A 15,942-nucleotide genomic window follows, 5' to 3' on the forward strand; every position below is an offset into this window, starting at 1 on the left:
TCAGGCTGTGCTGACTGTCGAGGGAGGTTTTCAGAGCAGGCAGCCGTGTCTAACATCATCCTCTTCCTCTAGGATGCTGGTCCCTCATTCGTGAAGTGGGGACACCGTCACGCAGATCGGCTCCCTCCCTGAACCTCCTCTACTCCGTGCCAGAGGAAGGCAGGCCGGGCTGGGCTGCTCTGCAGGAGGCTGAGTGCCAACAAAGCCACCAACACCCCGCTGCTCGGTGGCGGCGACTGGTCCTCAGGCCCGTGGTGCTAACGGCGGTCTCACCACTCCTGGGACTGTAGCGGTCAGCTCCGGCCACAACAGCGCTGCGTAACAAACCACTGGAGAACCCGGAAGCTTCAATGCGCAAGCATTTATTTCTTGCTGGTGTTTCTGCCAGCAACTGCACTTGGCTCTGACTTACCGGTGGGTCCAGGCTGAGACGCTCATCCTGGGCAGCCAGCAGACGGGAGGGGTTGGGACAGGGGCTTCCCAAAGCCAAAGGCAGGTCCGCAGCGGGCCGGGCCTCTGCACCCGCAGGCCAAGCTCTGCTCGCGTCCCATTGGCCAAAGCTCGGTGGGCGGGGTTGCACACTCCGCCCACGGCCCTGCGGCCCTGCAGTCCAGTTTGCCAACGGTCGAGTCGCTGAGTCTCCATCTCGCCCTGCGCAATAATGGGGATTCCTGGAGATGGCTGGGGACAGGGAGGGAAAGGAACCCTGGGCCTCTGGGCGTAAGGCCTCCATCCAGAGCCCCCAGGCTGTGTCTTTAAGGCGGGGCGTGAGATGCCGGATGCTCATGAGCTCACTCCTTGCAGTTCTGAGAGCGGCCAGGGGATCCGTTCCCAAGGGGACACAAATGGCAAGAGGGACCAGCGGTCACCTCCGATGTTCACAGCCATCATAAAGAATGGACTTCGGTGGACCAAGGCTGTGGCTCGGTGGTAGAGCGCCTGCCTGGCACATGTGAGGCACCGGGTTCCATCCTCAGCACCGCATAAGCAAGTAAAATAAAGGAATCGCGTCCATCTTAAAATTAAGAATTTTTAAAAATGGACTTAGCGCTGGCACCACCCACCCAAGCTCACCAAGGTCCAGAACCAGACCGGAGCCCAGAGTTCTCCATGGAGATTATTATTTAGGGGAGGAGTCCAGACGGGAAGGAGCGAGAGGACCCTAGGATTTGCGGGGAGAGGAAGACACTGCATGTGGTGTCCTGCCCCTGGAGGGGCAGTTGTGACCAGACAGGGTCCCCTGGGCCTGCTGTCCCTTGGAGTAGTGGAAGAGGCCCTCTCCAAGCCCCTTCCAGCACGTCCTGCAGCAGGAGCCCCTGGGGACAGGGGCGTCATCCTGGGAACTGAAGACAGCCGCTGGTGCTGGGTGGGCAGAGCTGGGCTCCTCCACCTGGCTCTCCCCGGCACCCAGGCCGCCTTCTCTGGTTCTCAGGGAGACCGAGAGCTCGGAGGGACTCGGTCACGGAGTAGAAGCCCAGGACTCCCCTGCGGGTCTGAGCAGTCCTCTCTAGCTTAGGACCCTCCCACTGCCCCGGGCTGGCTCACCATGGGGCCTTCCTTGACCCTCTCCAGCTCTCCCCAACCCCAGCTAGTCCCAGACACTGAGGGTGGCAGAGACCTGGTTGTCCCTCATACCTCCTTCCTTCTTCCATAGTATTTGAACCCCTGAGTTCCAGGTGGTCAGCAGCCACCAGAATTATCTTTTGATTGTCCTTGCAGCTAGGTGGTTTTGAACCAATTCTGGCCAATTGGTTATAAACAGAATTGCCACCTGCCAGCCTCTGAAAGCCTTCCCTCAATACATGGATGAATGCACTTCCCTCCCTTCTCTTCCTCCATACCATTGCTTGGAATGTAGGTGTGATGGTTGGAACTCTAGTTGCCACCTTGGGCCAAGAGGTCAAAAACCCACATTGCAGGTGTGTGTGGTAAGCTGGAAAGAGCCTGGATCCTGAGGAATTCATGGAGCTGAGCCACATCGTCCCTGACTGCTTCCCCTGGATGTTGGAATGGAAGAGAGGATTGCAGGGAGGAGCCTCTCTTTTGTGGAAGCCACCACTTCAGCATAACCAACACGCTCGCTGACTGTCTGCCCAGAATATGCCGGGATCTCTCTTACCCTCAGATCTTCCCACACGATCCTTTTCTTTGGCTGGAATGTCTTTGCCTCTGACCCCACCATTGTCCAACAGTCTGGAAAACTCTCATTTGCCCTTAAAAACTCGGCTGCAGGTGTAGCTCAGTGACAGGCGTGTGCCTAGCTCATGCGCGGCCCTGAGTCCAATCCCCAGCACCAAGAAGCTCAGGTCAGACATCACCTCTGCGGAGGCTCTGGACCCACAAGCAGAGCTAGCCGCTCCTGTCGTGTCCCTGCTCCGGTCCAGACGCTGTGGCCAGCACTGCTCAGAGGCCTGCGTGGACAGGCCATGGGGCCAAGGAGCCCCCGACTGCCTTCCTGAGGGGGCGGAGCCCGCGGGGGTCTCGGCCTCCTGGACGCTCCCTGCTTCCCCTGCCTCTCCCTTCCCTCTGTGCCCAGAGAGGAGGAACCCCTGCCCGGAGACCAGCTCTGCCCGAGGCGAGAGGCCGTGCCCGCCCCGACGCTGGCCTAAGGGCGACGCCTGGGTGGGAAACAGGCAGGACCCAGGTTCAGACTGAGCCCTGGGGCTCCCCGCTGTCCGCCTGCAGCTGGGTTGGTCATCAGGCCAGTAAGGAGAGCCATCTGTCCCATACCGCTCTTCTTTCTGGCCTGGATCTTGCAGGGAACCTAGCTAGGCACCTAGCTGGGCGAGAGACCAGCACCCAGCCACCAGCTGAGAGGAGCAGAATGGACCCAGGTACCCGTGGGCGGTGGACCGGTGGGGCCTGGAGAGACCAGGTTCCCGGGGTCCTAGCCTGAGCCACAAGTCAGAAGCCGGGTCACCCTGCCATGAGGACAGGCAAGAGGGGCCGGTGGAGCGGGGAGGGAGGCGCTAGAATCCTGTCCCAGCCACAGTCAGGTGTGAGGTGACAGGGACACGGGTCGGCACATGGTTGGGTGTCAGAGCTCAGCGGGTTCTTCAGGCCTGAGGTGACAGCTTGGCCTCCAGGCGTACAGAGGAGAGGTCGCTGTGGAAATGGAACCCCACGTTCAGCGAGGCCCAGGGGCGGGCTGGGGCGGGGTGGAGTCCCTGCCTGGCGAGCAGCAGCCCGGGTTCCGCCAACGTCCAGGGGAGGCGAGCGCGGGGTCCAGGTCAGGAGCCTGACACGCGCCCAGAGCCCTCCTAGTGTGACCCGCGGTGTCACCTGCACCCTGCAGGGCTCCCTCGGTATTTCCCAGTGACAGGATGGATCCCAGGGAGGCTCCTGGGTGGGTGGAGGTGAACCCAGCCCTGCGGGAGGTGAGGGGTGGTCCCGGGGGCGGGGCCAAGGAGGGACCAGGACACGCCCTGGGGCTGGGAGGGGCAGCAAGGCACCCAGAGGCCCACGGCTGGGGGAAGAACTGCAGGAACAAGCAGACGCTCACCCACGCTGGGAACCGGGCTTGGGATCCACGCCGGTCCCTCCGCTGGATCCTGGGCCTGCAGACCTCACAGCAACCCAGAGACAAGCCTCCCGCCCCGGGGTACCGGGAGGATCAGGCGGGGAACGGTGCGGCCGATCGGGCTCACTGAGTGACAGCAAAGGCTTTTGTGGCCTCTCTAGGATAAGGGGCTGCGGCCTGTGCTGACCAGAACCTGGCTCCTGCCTTCTCTGTGGGTCCCCATTGTCACCCCAGGGTACTCTAAGCTGCCCGGGGCCTTGAGCTTCCCCCAGCCAGGAGGAGCCTTCCGGATCCCACAGGTGGAGCGACGCGGACATGCGCCATTGTCATCAGACACAGCCTGTAACGTGCTTGTTTTAAAAAAATTATACTTTCTTATCTTTATTTATGTATTTATATGCAGTGCTGAGGGTGGAAATCAGTGCCTCACAACAGGCAAGAGCTCTGTCACTGAGCCCCAGCCCCAGCCCATATACACTTCGTTTAAAGAAAAGAAAAATGATCAGAACCATAAAAATATATATCCCCAGGTCCTCTGAGATCCCAGTCTGGAAGAAGGAAAAGCCTTAATTTATAGGGATCTATCGCAATGGCAAAGGATGACTGCAAAGCCGATTCCTCACTGCCACCAATAACACGCCCCTTCAGAGTCACTACTGAGCCAGGCCTGGTGGCACCTGCCTGCGACCCCACTCAAGAGGCGGAGGCAGGAGACTCTCAAGGTCAAGGCCAGCCTGGGCAGCACAGGCCACAGAGCAAGACCCTGTTTCAAAACAATAGCAACAAAAAAGTTATCACTGAAGTGAAATGAAACATTTACATCCTCCGGGAAGGTAAGAGACATGCCCAGACTCCTATCTGGCCGCTCGCAGCTGAACCCCAGGACAGGGACCACCTCTGTGGTCCTTCCAGGAAGGAGAGAGCACCTGGGGAATGTCGGTGGGAGGCACGGGCAAAGAAAGAGAGTGAGACCATGGAGACGATGCAGTGTGGCGCAGAGGTGGCCATGCCCGGCTGTGGGCGAGTGGATGACTGATGGAGGAGGATAGAGGAGGAGGAGGATGGAGGAGGAGGAAGGATGGAGGAGGATGGAGGAGGATGGAGGAAGGATGGAGGAGGATGGATGGAGGATAGAGGATGGAGGAAGATGGAGGATGGAGGAGGATGGAGAAGGATGGAGGATGGAGGAGGAGGAAGGATGGAGGAGGATGGAGGAGGATGGAGGATGGAGGAGGAGGAAGGATGGAGGAGGATAGAGGAGGAGGATGGAGGATGGAGGAGGATGGATGGAGGATAGAGGATGGAGGAAGATGGAGGAGGGTGGAGGATAGAGGATGGAGGAGGATGGAGGAAGATGGAGGATGGAGGAGGATGGATGGAGGATAGAGGATGGAGGAAGATGGAGGAGGGTGGAGGATAGAGGATGGAGGAGGATGGAGGAGGAGGAAGGATGGAGGAGGATGGAGAAGGATGGAGGATGGAGGAGGAGGAAGGATGGAGGAGGATGGAGGAGGATGGAGGATGGAGGAAGATGGAGGATGGAGGAGGATGGAGAAGGATGGAGGATGGAGGAGGAGGAAGGATGGAGGAGGATGGAGGAGGATGGAGGATGGAGGAGGATAGAGGAGGAGGAGGAAGGATGGAGGAGGATAGATGGAGGATAGAGGATGGAGGAAGATGGAGGAGGGTGGAGGATAGAGGATGGAGGAGGATGGAGGAAGATGGAGGATGGAGGAGGATGGAGAAGGATGGAGGATGGAGGAGGAGGAAGGATGAGGAGGATGGAGGAGGATGGAGGATGGAAGATGGAGGAGGGTGGAGGATGGATAGAGTGAATGGACTGATGTGATGGATAGAGTGATGGATAGAGTGAATGGACGGGTCTTCTACATGGAGTGGGGTGGGGTTGGGAGCTGGGAAGAGGGGGAGAGAGGGAGTCTGTGTGGGGCGATTCCATCACCCATGTCCTCCTCGGCCTTCTGACTCCCCCAGCCCAGGGCAGGTTCCACTGGGACCTGGACCGGCTGGCCGAGGTGCGGAGGAATGAGGCTAAGCCTGACCCCAGGGGCCAAGGAGCCCATCTCGCGCCCTCCCTCAGTCAGAACAAGTTCCCTGCTGTGCTCCGGGAAGCAGGAGGCTGTGCCCTGGGCACCTCCCAGATCCTACCCCCTTCCCTAAGGCACCATGTCTCCCCTGAAGCCTGGGGACTGAGGCCCAGAAGCCACAGGAGGCCAGGTCAGAGCTGGGGCAGGGGTTGTGCAGCCCTGCAGGCTCAGAGGCGTCCTTTCCTTCCCGAAGTCACAGCCTTCCCAGGTGGCACCGCTGGGCGGGAGCCCAGGGAACGGCAGTCCACCCCAGCCCTTCCCGTCGGCCGCTGTGCCCCCTGCCTGGAATTCCTGCCTCCACGGTGGCTCCCGAGCTTCCTCTTTGGGGGCAGCCCTGGAACCGGGTGGGATGGAAGCGGGGTGGGGGCGTCCCGCCACACCCCCGGGCAGAGCCCCAAACCCCCGAGGGGGCCGCGCCTTCGGGGGCGGGTCCAGCCTCCCCGCCCAGCCTCCGCTCACTGCAGCCGGCTTGGGGCTGGGCGGGGGAAGGAAGGCTGCAACACCCCTCTTTCCACCCGGGCCCCAACTTCTCTGTATTTGTTTATTTACCTTGGAAAGCGCCCCGCAGCCCAGGCAGGAAATGGGCCAATTCCAGAAGGCTGGGCCGGGAACAAGGAGCCACATTGTGCTCCCGTCGCGCTCCCGCCCTGGGCTGCCGCAGGAGCCCAGGGATGGGGATCTGCGTGGGGGCCGGGCAGGAAGGAGGCGAGGGCGGCGCTGCCAGCGCTCCCGGCCAGCCCGCCGTGAAGGGGCTTCTGTGCGGGCGGGATGGGGGCTGCTGCTCCGGCACCACCTGGATGGACAGAGGCCAGGCAAGGGGTGAGGCTGTGTGCCCAGATGGGGATGGCCCTTGCATGGCCCAGGGGCTACCTGGCACCAACCTGCAAACCCCAGGGTGGAGGGAAGAGCCCCTGCAGCCGGCTGACCCTGACACCCCCAGAACCTCGTGGGCACCTCTCACCCCTCAGTGTGGGGACATCCGCTCAGCCTCCCTCCCAGGTCCCAACTCCCGCCAGGCAGCTTGACCCATCTCAGGACCCCTGTCTGCCCCGCCCAGAGGCTGGAGCTGGACAGGGCTGTGGTAGATTCCCGGCAGGGTGCTGAGGCCCCGGATGTTCCTGGGACTCGATGTCATATTGGGGGCAGCTCGGGGAGGATCAGCCCCTGGACTCTGCTGAGCGTCCACAGGGGCTGATCATTCACTCATTCAGCACAGGCTTCCTCCTCGTGGAACCCCACCCCACCACGTTCTGTCCCCGCCCTCTGCACCCACTCAAGGCAACAGCCTTCCCTGATGCTTCTGCCATCTGCGCCCAGGGGGTTAAATGCAGGGGCTTTGTCTGTTTGGTTTGGGGTTCTGGGGATTGAACCCACTTAACCTCTGAGCCACATCCCCCCTCAGGGTCTCACTGAGTTGCCTAGGGCTTCCATAGTTGCTGAGGCTGGCTCTGAACTTGCGGGCCTCCTCCCTTAGCCTCCTGTGCTGCTGGGATTACAGGTGTGCACCACTGTGCCCAGCTAAATGCAGTGATGGTGTCACCCTCTAAAGGTCTCCAAAGACCGCCTGCTACTTTCTGGCCAGCTGCTCCTCATACCCCCTCTTCTTCCCCTGCCACCTGCCTCTTCAGGCCCCAGCCGGGACCCTAAACTGCTTCTGTTCCCCTCCCACTCCCCATGTAAGAGGGGCGGGGCCGAGGCGAGGGGACTCCACCTCCGTCCTGCTCCTGCCAAGGGAGGCTCCTCTACAGACTTGTCCATCAGCGGGAAGGCAGGGGACCTCAGAAATGGGAGGAAGACCAGGGACAGAAGTGTGCACAGTGTCCCTGGTCCTTCTGTGATTGCCCCTCCCCACTGAAAGACCACTCCCCAGCAGGGGCCTTGCTCTCCTCTGCCAACCCGGCCTCCAGCTTCCTCATGCCAGATCCTCTCACTGGGTCTTCTCTGTTGTCCGTCTCCTGAGCATCGGCTCCCCTGGCAGGGACCTGACCGACGTGGGTCCAGTAGGGGCCGGGAAGTGCATCCTGGATGGAGGACTGCGCGGGAAGGCGCAGAGGCCTGACCACCAATACTGCCCGGAGCCGGAGACGCGACTCCCGCCCACCCGGGCGCTCGGCCGGCTCATCTCCAACCCTCGGAGGGTTCGGAGGGTTCGTGTCGGAACCAACGTTTGTCTAGAAGGGAAAACTGAGGATGATGAACCAAGGTCAAAGCCAAGGACAAGGACATCAGAGTTCGCAGGGGCCGGGATGCTCCAGATGTCACCCTTAGGGCCACTGGGCACTGGCGTGTGCCGGTGTGCTACTTTACGTAACTGACCCATTTGATCCTTGCTGGACTCCAGCCGCAACCACAATGTCCAGACGAGGAAACAGGCAGGAGGGACGCTCGGGGTGCACGGGGTGGCATCCCCCTGCCCGGGAGCCTGGTGCTAAGTGCTCCGGTGGCCATGGGCTCCATCCCACTGTGTGGGCCGGGGGCACCCTGGCAGGATGGGAGGATGGGGGAGCAAGGCCGGTCAGTTCATGGAAGGGACTGGGGTCCCGCTGTCCCCTCCACATGCCCAGCGAGCCCAGGACTTCCCAGCAGCCCGGTCTCGTCAAAGTCCTGCCACTTGCCATTAGCACCACCGCTGGGGACCCAGCCTTGAACACAGGGACCTTTGGGGGACAAACCGGGTCCAAAGTATAACGATACATAAATGAAAGAATAAATCTAAAGCTGGAAGACGAAGATGGGGGCACTCCTCAAAAAGATAAAGAGAAGATTAGAGGCCAGCCCAGGAGGCCCAGCGCCCAGCCATAGGGATTCCAGAGGGAGGAAGCAGAGAGCACCCAAGGGGGAAATCACCAAAGAAATGACCAAGGATGTTCCCTGGAACTGGAGGCCACGATGTCCGGACAGAAGGGCCACCTTGGGGGCGAGAAGCCATCCTGGTTAGACACGGGGACGGGGACCTAAAGGTCCCCATAGCCAGCAGGGTGAGCGGGGAAGGAATGGTGCTCTGGTCAGGGTCCTCCAGAGAGGCCGGCCTACGGGCCCCGCTGGCGGACACGTGCGGAGGATCATGGGGGCTGTGATGTCCCCACAGGCCACCACGGACTGGAGACCTGGGTGTGGGAGCTAGTGTGGCTCAGATTCAGGGGAGACGCCTCAGAAGCAGGCAGACCATCCTGTGTCCCTGCAGGGGAAAGCCTGGAGCCGCTGGGACCGGGAGCCCAGACAGAAATTCCTGGAATTCCTTTTCTCTGGTGCTCAAGACAGCACAGCCGGGGTGGTGGCAGCAAGAACAGCGGGAGTCTGGGGGTCAGCTGGAAAGGGGCACCAAGAGCCCTGGGGGTGGTGGGGCGCTCCTCTTGGCCTGGGGGAGGGGCGTCCTTACATGGGTGTGTTTGCTGTTTTGATCATCAGACTGAATACTTGAGAGGTGTGCATTTTAGTGTGAGACCTCAGTAAAAAAAGAAAAGACTGTGTGCAATGTTATTTTCATTAAAAACGTTAATTCTGGCTGGGCATGGTGGTGCACTCCTGGAACCTCAGAGACTCAGGAGGCTGAGGCAAGAGGATCCCAAGTTGGAGGCCAGCCTCAGTAACTTAGCAAGGTCCTAAACTACTTATGGAGACCCTGTCTCAAAATAAAAAATTAAAAGGGCTGGGGATGTGGCTCAGTGTTTAAGTGCCCCTGGGTTCAATTCCTGGTACCAAATTAAAAAATAAATAAAAATAAAAATAAAATATGCATACACTTGGTTTCCCATAGCTGCAGGTTCTACATCCCTTGGATTCAACCAGCCTCAGATGGAAAATATTCAGAAAAAAAAAAATCTGCAAATACTGTGCCACTTTAAATAAGAGATTTGAGCATGCTTGATTTTCCGCTCCCCTTGGGAAGGTTCTGGAACCAATCTCTGCTGACACCAAGGGATGGCTGTCTGTCACATTTCTTTCTCTTTGAAAACAGTAAGAAGGAGAGTCATGGGTCAAGGGGTCCAGTTGCCAAGCCACTGTCCTGGGCAAAGGGGTCAACCAAGCACAGGCGGCTGGTGCATTGGGTGACAGACAAAAATGTAGGGACACCAGGTTCTGTGGGTGGGGGAGAATGGCCAGTCCCTGAGGCCCAGCGAGGGCTTGTTGGCCACAGGGAGACATTCAGGTGTGACTCTGCAGACAGTGGGAGCCAGTGGAGACAGGCGCAGGGTGCAGAGTGTCCAGCGTCTCCCGGATTGGGTCACTAAGGCCAAGAGACAAGGTGGGCCAGATGTGAGGGGCGCAGGAGGTGCCCCAGCTGGGACAGGGATGGAGGCCCTGGGGGCAGTCACCGTGGTCAGCTACCCAGGACGTGGGAGGAAGTTCCTAGGAAGGACTCTGCGCCCAGGCACAGGGCGGAAGTGGGGAATTCCAGAGGAGAACGGAAAGGCAGGAGCATGGCCGGCCCGCCCACCTGTGTGCCGTCCCAGGAGGCCAGGCAGCCCCAAGACGGCAGGGCCACTCGCCCCCAGGCACCCGGCGCCCTGCCCAGCACCCACAGGACCTCGAGGGACCCGCCTAAATGCTTCCTTTTCTTTTAAAAGTACAAGGGGGGAATCTCATGATCGAAATTTAAATCCAAATGTTTTCACCTTTGATATTAATGAATTCATCTTGTACCAATGCAGTCTGAAAAGGGAATTTTTAATTTCCTTTTTTTTTTTAATAATGGAGGAAGGGACCCAGAAAGCAAAAATATCTAAGGTTGGTGGAAAGTCAAATGCAGCTTCAAAGAACAACTCCAGACATGACTTGGCCTGAGAGTCAGGGACAGATGCCGAATGGAGCAGGTGGGTGTGTTTGAGAGAAAGAGACCGAGGGCCAGGGAGGTGGGGCAGGTGGATAGGAAGGAGGAAGAGCTGTGTGAATGAACGGTAATCCCGCCGTCCCACTCCTGCGTTGAGTCCCCACCCCACCTGGCACCTGTATGTCATCAAATCCCTGTGACAGCTGAGAAGCAGAAGCTCAGGGGTTTGGCCAGTTGTCCACAATGACATAGTTGTGAGGCAGGATTTGAACCCAGGCCGCTGACTCCTGGAACTGCCCCTCACCGTTCTGGGCCCAAGTGCCTCAATGGGACACCCAAGGGTTACGCTGTGTGGGTCCCCCAGGAGCCCCCAAGGTGTGGTGCTAGAAGGAACAGAACCAGCTGGGGTGCTGCTGTTCTCCACGAGGGGTAGCTGCCCCCACCTCTCCCACACGACAGTCCTACGGGGCCACTGTGAGGACACGGTCCTGCCCGGGTAGCCCTTTGTTCCAGAGAGGCCCACTGACCAGCAGTGGAAGCAGGAAGGCAAGCGGCCCTGTTGGCAGAAGGAGTGAGGAGCTGCTGAGGCAGAGAAGTAGGCAGGGCCCCCGCTCTCAGCCTGCCTGGGACTCAGTTTCTTCATCTGTGAAATGGGGACGAATGGGCCAAGGATGCAGCCGAGGGGCAGAGTGCTCACCCAGGAGGTGCATGGCCCCAGGTCCATCCCCAGCGCCGCAGAGGAAGAAAGGAAATAGGGGCAGGCGAGGTTCTGAGTAGGAAAGGGTCTCGCAGGGCCAGGCGCCGTGGACTCCAGAAAGGTCATGCAACGCTGAGGGAGGGAGGCCAGAGCTCTGGCTGACTTTCTAAAGAAAGTAGTTGTAATCCCAGTCACTCGGGAGACTGAGGCAGGAGGATCAAGTTTGAGGCCAGCCTCAGTCACTTAGGAGGCTCTGTCTCAAACTGAAAATATAAAAAGGGCCAGGGATGTGACTCGGTGGTTAGTGCCTCTGGGCTCAACCCTGGATGCTACAGAGAACAAAAAGTGCTAGAAAGGGCCTAGAGAGAAAGCGGAGGCTAAGTCGCTAAAAATACCTGTTCTGCTGGCATGTCAAGGGCTGCCTTCGAGGCCCTGGGCCTGGGCTGTGTCCCCCCAGCCTCGGCCCCCACCCCCGGCCTGCCGCTGCCCACCCTGGCCACAGCTCTGGATCCGAGACTCGTGGCCTATGGCTCACTTTGCAAAGGAACAGAGGAGGAACCAGCAGGTTCCTGTGCAGGAGAGGCTGCAGCTCCAGGCTGCCCCCAGCACAGAGCCCCCACCCCAAGCCGCCTGCCAGGGGGATCCAGTGGGCATCAGCCCTTGGATTTGTCCCTGACCGTGGCCACCAGCAGGCCTCCTCCAGGGTGGACATGGAGAGCCCCACGGGAGGGATGTGAGACAAGCGTGCGCCTGGCTCTCTGTGGGCCAGCATCATGGTTTTCTGTGGCTGTAACTGAGCGCCACACACGGGGTGACTTATAAAGAACAGTGGTTCATTTGGCTCTGGAAACCTGGACGTCCAAGAGCACAGTGCTGGCCTCCAGTTGGCCCATGGCGAGATGAGCGAGTAGGTAGCTCCCGTCTCTCTTGCTGTAAAGCCACTAATGCCACCGCAGGAGACCCACCCTTGGACTTCATCTAAGCCCAATCACCTCCAAAGGCCATGCCTCCAAATGCCTTCAGCAGAGGGATTTCAGGATTGAGCCTCTAACGTGTGAATCCCTGGGAACCAGAGCCACCTGGGGGTGTCCTGCCTCCTCTGGCCACAGTCAGGGGGCAAAGCAAGGGCAGTGGAGGGAGGAGCCCCTGCCCACCAGGGCCATCACTGGGCCAGGGCAGGGCTGCCACACAGGAGGCCTGGGGCAGGAGGGGAGGCTCTGCCTGCGACGGCCAGTCCTCAGCACACCAGGGAGGACCGCGTGGCTAAAGGTCACCCTCCCACATCTGAAGGCCTCCCTGGGCCTCTGCCCTCACACCTGGGCACCAGTGGGGCCTCTGGCGGCCGCACTGGGCTGACATGGCTGAGAAGGGAGGTGGCCCAGACACCTGAGGACCATGGAGCCTCCAGAGACGGGGGCCAGGCCAGGCCGAGGCCGAGGGCCCCGGGGGCGCAGGCCACGCCTAGAGGCCTCCCACCGCGAGGGTGGGGGTCCAGGCCTGGCCCGCAGGCCGGGCTCGGGGCAGCCGGCTGGGCAGCGGCAGAGGGCAGCGGGGCCTCTTTCCTCCTCGCTCAGCGGTGAGGTTATTTTTTCTCCTCAGCCGCTGCTGAATTTCCCTTCCCTTTGGATAAATAAGCAGCAGGTTCCAACGTCAACGAAACAGGAGCTCGCTGGGCCTCACAAAGCGGCTTTCAGCTGCGGCCGCCTCCGCCTGCCTGTCCCGGGCGGCCAGGGCTCCCCCGAGCCGCTGCCCTTAGCCTTCATTCGGCCCAGGCCCCTGTCCTGATCCTGCCTTCCTCCAGCTGGGCTCCTGTCTGCCTTTTGCCCTCACAGCTCTGAGCAGATGCTAGAAAGCTCCTCCTTGGCCCCAGGGACAAACACCCACTTTTCAGACGGCCATGAACCCTGGCTGGTGCCTCCTCTAGAACACCCTTCCCTCCCTCTTGGCCTTGAGAATAGCCCAGGCGTCACCTCTGACTCTGGCCCCAGCTTCCCCCTCTCGTGGTTGACAGCAGCTGAGAGCACAGTGGTCAGGACTCTGCCCATGACTCCCGCTGACCAGCAGCAGCAGAGTGCACTTCCACCCTGGGTCCCAGCCCCCAGCCTGGTGAGAACCGAGAGCTGCACAGAGTAAGTGCTCAGTTAAAACCCTCCATTAAACATTCACATGAACTCACACTAACATTTCGTGTCTTTAAAAACCAACGCAACCTCATCTGTAGTGACAGGATAATTCAGAGGTGGCCTGACCACAGGAGTGAGGAGGGAAAGAAATTGAGAGGTGATGAACATACTTCTTCCTTAAAAAAAAATCCGGGATCACTAGGCAAGGTGGCACATGCCTGTAATCCCAGCAGCTCTGGAGTCTGAGGCAGGAGGATTGCAAGTTTGAGACCAGCTCCAACAATTTAGCAAGACCCTGTCTCAAATAAAAAATAAAAAGGGCCAGGGATGTGGCTCAGTGGTAGAGTACCTTAGCATGTGTAAGGTCCTGCATTCAATCTCTGGTACTGCAAAAAAAAAAATTAAAAATAAGTAAAAGTTTTAAAATCCCAGGCTGGGCAGATAGCTTAGGGGTACAGTGCTTACCAAGCATGCATGAGGCCTGGACTCAATTCCCCAGATCCTCACACAGGCTGGTTCTGGCACTACCACTTGCCCTTAAGCAAGATTTTTCACTCTAAGCCTCCATTTCCTCACTGAAAAATTAAAATAATAAAGCCCTATGAGGATTGAATGAGATCCAAATTAATGCGTAATAAATGTTGGTTATTTTTCCTGTTTTTAAAAAGCTATGATTTACATGGTATTCGATGTCAATGTGAAACATCATTTAGAACCCAGAAAGAAGCCTCCATGGAATATTCATGACCTGGCCAGGGGGTGCACCCCTGTAATCCCAGCAGCTTTTAAGGCTGAGGCAGGAGGATCACAAATTTGAGGTCAGCCTCAGCAATTTAGCAAGGCCCCACGCAACTTAGCAAGGTCCTAAGCAACTTAGCGAGACCCTCTCTCTAAATAAAATATAAAAAAGAGCTCAGGAGGCTGGGGCTATAGCTCAGTTGGTAGAGTGTTTGCCTAGCATGCACAAGGCCCTAGGTTCAATCCCCAGTACCACCAAGGGAAAATAAAATAAAATAAAATAAAATAAAATAAAATGAAGGCATGCTGTCCATCTACAACTAAAAAAAGTAATAATAAAAAAAGGGCTGGGGATGTGGCTCAATGGTTGAGTCCCCCTGGGTTCAATCCCAGGTACCAAAAAATAAAAAAAATAAAAAAAATTCATGACCAGAAATAGTTGGAGCTGGGACAAAATTGATGAGTAATATATCTTAAAATTGTAAAGTGTCCAACTCAGAAATGATACATAATTTAACCTAGACATGCCAAGAGCCTGGCAGATAGTGAGCTGTCAATAATCGCTAGCTGATGTTCAAATCTTTCTCCACACAACACACTTACTAAAGCCGCAGAGAAGCAAATGGAATACTCAGCTACCATGCGGCTCTCCCTCAGACAGTCTGTCACCTGTGGCAAGGAAGCAGGCTGCAGTGAACAGAGCACAGGTTTCGGAATCAGGTCAAGCTAACTTCATAGCTGATTCTTGTGTGTGTGCTGGGGATTGAACCCGGGAGGTAGGGGCCCGCTAACCACTGAGCAACATCCCCAGCCCTTTTTAATTTTTTATTTTGAGACAGGGTCTCACTGAATTGCTTAGGGCCTTGCCAAGTTGCAGAAGCTGGCTTTGAACTTGCGATCCTTCTGCCTCAGCCTCCTGAATCGCTGGGATGACAACATGCGACACTGCACCTGGCTTCAAACCTGACTCTATTTAAACCAGACGTGATCTTGGCCAAGACACCTGAACAACTTGTAACTCCAGTGATTCAAACACAAAATGAGAACGGTAACACCTATTCCAGGGACTGAGCGTAAGGATGAAGGTGAGGCGAGGTCACACGTGTAACACGCCTACTAGGTCGAAGCTTGTTTGTGGCTTGGTGCGCTGGAATTCCCAAGGTGTTTGCACAGAGGAGTCCCCTTGAAAGTGACACTCATATCCCCATGCAGTGCAAACTCATAAGTCTCTTAAATGCTGGCTGTTATGAAGCTCACTTCAGCCTATATTCTAGTATGTATTAGTCATTGACATTTTAATTAGTTGTTGACAGTTTAATATGCAGTCAGATTTTGCAGTTTTTTTAAAAAAATTTTTGAGTATCTACTCTGTGCTATGCATTTGGCTGAATGATTTAAATAGTGTTGTTTTTGTTTTTATTTATTTTTATGTGGTGCTGAGGATCGAACCCAGTGCCTCACACAGGCCAGGCAAATTCTCTACCCCTGAACTACAGCCACAGCCAGATATTTGCATTTCTACGGGAATATATGAATTATCTGGGTCGATGGTGATCGCACAAGCACACTTCAGGATGTGTGACCTATCAAATCATCTCAACGATGTCCTTCGATAGTGCTTTAGAAAAGTCCACTCCCCACTGACCCAGCAGTCCAGGTCCTCAGACTCCATGTCAGAGAAACGAAAACTCAAGCACGCTTAGGTTTCAGCAAACTTCCCGTAAAGGGCAGGAAGACTTTTTCTATAAAGGGTACATATTTGTGGCTCTATGGTCTCTGTCAAAATGACTCACTGTAACTTTCAAACAACCACAGAGGAAAGCAATGAGTATGCCTGGGTTCCAATAAAACTTTATTTACAAAACAGCCAGTGGTCCTGCTCTGGTCTATGGGCCACAGGTTGCCCACCCTGAACAGACATCCTGTAACTGTGGGTAACATGGATCATTTCAGGAACAACCTCCATGCCTATCCATAGGGGAGAAGCC

This window comes from Sciurus vulgaris, assembly GCF_902686455.1.
Source record: "Sciurus vulgaris genome assembly, chromosome: 18".
NCBI classification, from domain to species: Eukaryota; Metazoa; Chordata; class Mammalia; order Rodentia; family Sciuridae; genus Sciurus; species Sciurus vulgaris.